The sequence below is a fragment of the Hypanus sabinus genome, unplaced genomic scaffold (genome assembly GCF_030144855.1).
Source record: "Hypanus sabinus isolate sHypSab1 unplaced genomic scaffold, sHypSab1.hap1 scaffold_806, whole genome shotgun sequence".
In the NCBI taxonomy this organism is placed as follows: domain Eukaryota; kingdom Metazoa; phylum Chordata; class Chondrichthyes; order Myliobatiformes; family Dasyatidae; genus Hypanus; species Hypanus sabinus.
In genome coordinates, this window is record NW_026781658.1 from 196,278 (window position 1) to 202,874 (window position 6,597).

At 45.9% G+C, this 6,597-nt stretch overlaps 1 non-coding gene across 1 annotated transcript; it reads left to right on the forward strand.

Moving 5' to 3' along the window:
- The first annotated feature begins 3,720 nt into the window (after positions 1-3,720).
- On the forward strand, positions 3,721-3,793 carry trnaa-agc (transfer RNA alanine (anticodon AGC)). Its single transcript has one exon. It is a non-coding gene; the product is annotated as a tRNA-Ala (tRNA).
- The last annotated feature ends 2,804 nt before the right edge of the window (positions 3,794-6,597 follow it).

A 6,597-nucleotide genomic window follows, 5' to 3' on the forward strand; every position in this document is an offset into this window, starting at 1 on the left:
ATGGCGGAAGCAGGACCGATTTCAACATTGAAGAGGAGATTGGATCCGACACGAATGGGAGGGTTATGGACGACATGGTCCAGGTGCAGTCTCCACGGGACTAGGGAGAGGATCAGTTCGGCGCTGGAGGATGAGCAGAAGAGCCTGTTTCAGTGCCGGACTGCTCGATGACTCTGTGACCAGATGCCACTGCGGGATGTTCCCCAGCGGGGTAAGGGTAGTCCCGTCAGGCCGGGTGTGGCGAGGCATCAATATGGGACCACTGACCATTCCTCTCATAGTCTGCTGTAGGCTGAAATAATTACCGCACTTTTGTGCAATTCTAGTCGGTCTTAAGCAATGATTTGGCAAAACAACATATTATATTCCAAAAAGCAACATGGATTTAACCTCTGAATTTGGCGGCTCTTGATTTGGCCTTGGGTAAGCTCAGAAACTCCGGTGACTGAGTCTCTGAGCGACCGGCACGATGGTGAAAGACCTCCACGCAATAAAAAAATAAAAACAATAAAAATAATGGGAACCCCTGTCTTGGACGCAGAATCCAAAGAGTGGTGGTAGACGGTGGCTTCTCTAACTGGTCCTGTAGTTACCGGTGTAACGCAGGTGTTGCTCTGGGTCCATTGTTGTGTGTTATATAGATCAACGATCTGACCGACAGTCTGATAGGCTGAATCTGCAGATTTGAAAATGATATTTGAAAATTGGATGAGCAGTAAACAACAAGATTAGCTAATGGTCTTGAATACAGGTAAATGTGTGGTGTATCAGTTTGGGGGGGGGGGGTGGAGAGACAAACGGTGGTAGGACTTACGCAGTAAAATGTAGGGCATTGAGTAGTGTGGTATAACAGAGAGACCTGGGAAGACCGATACATAATTCCCTGAAATTCGCTTCACAGGCAGATCGGGTCGTAAAGAGTACTACTGACACATTTGATTTCAAACATCAAAGTAATGTGTACAGGAGTTGTGATGCTACGTTGAAGTTGTATAAGGCGTTGGCAATGTCCTATATCGAGTATTGAATGTGTGTTCTAGACACGTACTTGCATGGACGACTTCAATGTACATAGAGAAGTTAGAAGGATGATGCCGGGACTGGAGGGCGGGAGTTAGAGCCAAAGATTAAGTAGGTTAGGAATAGGTTCGGGTTCCCTCAAGCGTTGAAGGAAGAGGGAACGTTTTGTAAGAGAAGTTCCAGTTGATGAAGTGTATGGATAGCGTAAATATAAGCAGGCGTATTTCACTGAAGTTTGACGAGAGTAGTGACCAATCGTTGTAAGGTGAAGTACATCAGGGCAATATGCGGCGGGACATCTTCTTGAGGCAGCGAGAGTGTGGAACGGGCTTCCAACGGAAATGGCGGATGCAGGACCGATTGCAACATTGAAGAGGAAATTGACTCCTACATGAATGGACGGCATGGTCCAGGTGCAATGTCCACGGGACTAGGGAGAGTATCAGTTCCGCACTGGCGGATGAGCATAGGAGCCTGTTTCAGTGCCGGACTTCTCCGTGATTCTGTGCTTTGTGACTCTGTTTCCGAATACAACTGCGGGATGTTCTCCAGCGGGGTAAGGGTACTTCCATCAGGCCGGGTGTGGCGTGGTATCAGTGTGGGACACTAACCATTTCTCTCATAGTCTGCTGTAGGCAGAAATAATTACCTCATTTTTTTCTGCAATTCTTGTCAGTGAATTAAGCAATGAATGAGCAAAATAACATTTTATTCCACAAAGCTACTTGGAATTAACATTTGAATTCCGCGGCTCCTGTCTTGGCCTTGAACAAGCTGAGAAACTCCTGTAAAAGAATCTACGAGGAGCCTGCACGATGCTGGAGGAACAAGTCATGTAGGCAGCGTCAGTGGAGGAAAATGGACAGATGACCTTTTGGGTGGAGGCACCTTATCTTCGCTTTCATAGAATCCATAGTATGCGTGTCCTCGAGGAGGAGAGCGCTGCACACAATTAACCATTTCATTCTCATGCACACACAAAGAGGTTCGACCGTTAGTGCCAGAATGCTCCCTGACATACCATTAATCCCCTTTCCCCGGCACCCAGATATAGAAACAGCTGTAATTCCAAGCCACTGTACGGCCAAAATCTCAGTTATTGATGCTGGTTTCAGAATGTTGCTTTCTTTCGAAAGCGTCTCCCTGGATGTTCCTAATGTCCACTAGCTGAATTGACGCAGAATTTTATTCTCATGCACATAGAAAGGGGTTCGACAATTAGTGCCAGGATCCTCCCTGATTTACCATCAATCCGCTTTCCCCGGCACTCAGATATTTGCGCGGCTCTAATCTGAAGCCAGTGCACGCCCGGAAGCTCAGTTACTGATGCTGGTTCATAATGCTGCGTTATTTCCAATGCGTCTCTCCTTGGACCGTCATTCTGTTCCTGATGTGCTGTGGCTGAAGTGACGCAACTGGCCTGTTATGTTTCATGAAATTATGTTTCATGAAATGTCAAAGAACCCCTGTCCCCTGGTTCTCCATATTTCTCTGTCCAAACACGAGAACAGCGTGTTTCAGGAACAGCTCTCTTTCTATATCCTGATACCTCGCTGCGCACGCGTATTGATGTTCCACTGCGCTGTTCACCTCTGTTTAGCACCTTAATATGTACTTTTTCTGAAATCTAACTTCGAAAATCATCTGGTGCCTCTGTAATATCGTTACTGCTACATTTGCATTAAGACCGGTGTTGACACAATATTTTCTGTTTTTCACTGTCTGGTACAGCAGCGGACAATGTCTGTAATGCTGGGGTCATTGGTTTGCATTTCGCGCCGCATATCTGCCAACATCTGTGTTTGCGACTGACATCATTCATGTTAATGTCCAGTAAAAAATAAATCACCGCAAGCAAAGTGACAGTGAATCACATGAAAGGTGCGTCATCACGGGGAAGTAACAAGACAGAGACTTCACTCGCAATGTGAGAGTGGAATCAGCCCTGATGAAGTGGACTCACCCACAGGATTACAGACTACTGTCGCCAACAGCGATGGTCAGATAATGTCCTGTCATTACACGGGGTAGTTTGACAACATCGCAGCTGGTGTTGCGATCCCAGCATCGGCCGTCTCTTGAGGCTTCATGACAGGTGTTGCGTTCAGTTCAATGAAATAAGGCGTAATATTTCCGCACTGGCATTACGGTTCGTTAGAGCACCGATATTTTTGCTAATTAGCGGTAATTAGCACCAGTCACTGTGCAAGTTGTTTTCATTGTTGGTGACCGATTTTTCTATAAAAGTACGTCATTCTGTGCTTCAGCTACATTGAAGACGGAAACATCCAGACGCGGTGGACTCTCAACAACGTGTGATCCGTGAAGAGTTTTACTCAGTAGGCGCAAAGGAAATTTGCTCTCTGGCTTTTGTTATAACTGTTTGAGTTTATTTACTGGCTATTTACAACATTTATGAAATTTAGAAATTGACAATATTCCAAACAGAGCAGCCTTGGATCAACAATGTTTCCAGACAGGGAGATTTGTTACACAGTCACTGTAATTGTCGGTATCCCGGGTAAGTACCTTTCGATTACTTATACGGAAGCAGAGACCTCACGCCGCGCTCAGCTACTGATGAGTGAGTGAGTGTGTGTGCCTGTCTGTGAGCTGCTGATTGTGCATCGGTGAACAGTGGCAGGCATGCAATGATGTTTGTCCGACAGAGCAAATTATAGGAGGCTAGTGCGATGTGCTGGGGAATTAGCTCAAATGGTAGAGCGCTCGCTTAGCATGCGAGAGGTAGCGAGATCGATACTCGCATTCTCCATCGGCATTTTGTATTCAGAGGATTCGTCGCATCAAATCCCTGAACTTGAAATGCACAAAAGATGCGGTTGTGCGGAAAGTGTCTCTGTCAAAGGGCCGGGAGAAATTGTCGTAGGTGTGCTGCGTTGAAAGCAGATTGGAGGGAAATCCGGCTGGCAGCTGATGTTTCAGTAATGCATGAGCTGCAGGCGACGATTCAGGCATAAATCAGGTGAGTGGTTAGAAGGACATTGCCCTGGTTACTGGGTGAAAAGAGAAAGCTGAGTAACCTTTGATTTGAACGGGCGAGGACGATCAAAGAGCTGTGTTGGAATCGTAGTGTCCCGAGAATTGTCAGAAGCGCGGTGATAGGCGTCATCCCGTGGCTTGTGGCCCCCAGTGCTGGAAGGACGACATAGTTGCCACAGGCAGGCTTTTGCCATCGGTCGACAGATGCCAGTCTGAAATCTGCATCATGATTGTCGGTAGGAGCCAACGTGGAGAAACTTGGTGTCGCTTTTCCTTCGATAGCTCAGTTGGTAGAGCGGAGGACTGTAGAGGAAACGGAGTCATCTTTAAGTCCTGATCCTCGATGGATCAGGACTTATTTTACGGTGCCCATCATCAATTCCATACCACAGCCTCGCCATGATTGAAACTCCCCCGCGAACGTGGCATTTGTGGACAAGGAGCTGGAATTTCTTTTACACCATGTTAACATCATTTTAAAATTATGCTAAAATGTTTCGACATCTTTGGTAATATAATAATGAAATAAACTGAATTTAACTGTATTAATGAATACAAACCATAAATGTGCTAAGCACTAATCGTACAACAGTTACATTGAAAAATTTTAGCTTCAACGTATGTGCATTGTCATTGTTTGAAGTTACAACACTGTCAAAGATGGTCACAATAAAGACAGAATAGAAGTCTTACTTTTAAGAAACCACCAACGTCGTCCCGTCAGGACATTTCACTGTTGCATCCTCCCTGTCAATTGTGACTGCCTGACAGTGTCTACGTGTGTTGTGTGTTATGTTTGGTCATCGTTTGACTTGCATATTACAGATTTAAAAAACATTACAAGTGCCGAGTACTTTTAAGACCGGGTAACAATGTTCTGCTCAGAGCAATGGTTTGTCCCCGAAGCAGTAAAATAAAACAGAGGGATGGTTGCTGCGGTGCAAGATCTTGGTTTCAGAATCTGACCTTGCAATCGAATAGTAACTCAGACTTTCGGAAAGAAGCGTAGATGCGCACTTCAATTACACTACCCCTCTCCTTGGAGATACCGCGCTTGGAGTTCTGTGAACAGTCTTGGTCGCCCTGTGATAGGAAAGCCAGAAGTCCGCTGAAAAGAGTGCAGTCGGTATTTACAAAGATTTGCAGGGACTCGCGGGATTGAGTTACAGGGAGAGGTTCGGCCGAGTGGCATTTTATTGCAAAAGGCAGAAATGTAGTTGGATTCCGAGCGACGTTTCCTCACATAGAAGTTGCTGTGTGCATTGAACAGCCTGACAAAGGAAATGGGCCTTACAGAGTCGTTACTAATATTTGAAGTACACATGAATAGTTTGACGAATCTGATCCAATCACGGAAAACGGTATCAGATGTCCACGTCGGTCAGTATGGAGATATTGGGCCGAAGGACCCGTTTCTGTGCTCCATCATTCTTGGACTACTCCTCGCTGCTGCATCGGTGAACGTGAAGAGATTAATGTGAGCATGCGCTACTGTCAAACGCTTTGTGCTGCGGTCACGTGTTGAAACAAGCAAAGCATTTTTTTACTTCCACTGATAACGTCCAGCAGAGATGAACGATGGATTTTACCTCAATCGAACAAATGACTGCTGTATTTCTACAAAAAAAAAATGCTTTTGATTTTCTTTAATCTTATTTTTGGTCTTTTTTGATTCACTGCAGTTAACCTTGTGGCCATCATCATTCTCAGCCGAGGAAACTGCGGTCTCTCCAAATGTGTGACGCGGTACCTGGTGGCGATGGCTGCGGCGGATCTAATGGTGGTGATTATCGAAGTCCTGTTCTACCAGATGGGTCGAGCATACAGATTTCCTTACGGAGTCCTGGGCAACGCTCCGTTCTGCCTTGTCCACTACGTCCTGTGTCACGTGACCGTTGACTGTTCCGTGTGGTTTACTGTCGCTTTTACTTTCGATCGCTTTGTGGCCATTTGCTCCGCTAATTTTAAAACGAAATACTGCATCCCAAAAATTGCGGGTTTGGTGATTGGCGCAATATCGATCGGTTTCTGTTTAAAAAACATACCATTTTATTTCGTATACATGGAATGGGCATCGTTGTTGGTGAGTGGTCACTGGGTCTGTTTCGATAGGTCCGTACTTCTTTTCTCGGGATCGTTTGAGGGGTTTTATTGGGTGGACCGTCTGTTGAATCCGCTACTTCCTTTCTTCCTCATTTTGACCCTCAATACTCGGACCGTCAGACAGATACTGGCGGCGAGCAGAGTCCGCAGGGGGCTGAAGGGACGGGGAAATTGCGGGAAACAGCGAGATCCGGAGATGGAGATTCGGAGACAATCCATCATTCTGCTCTTCAGCCTGTCGGCGAGTTTCCTTCTCTGTTGGGCGACAACCACTCTGGTCTTCATTCTCATGCGATGCCTCTACACAGACCTAGAAATGTCTATCCGGCTTTTTTCAGGCACAGGTTTGGGGTTCAGTGATTCAGAATTTCAGCAGCTGCACAAATACTTTTATCTACGGAGTAACCCAGACAAAATTTAGAGAACAACTGAAAGGTCTTCTGCTCTCGCCGGCTACTTTAGTTTTGAAATATT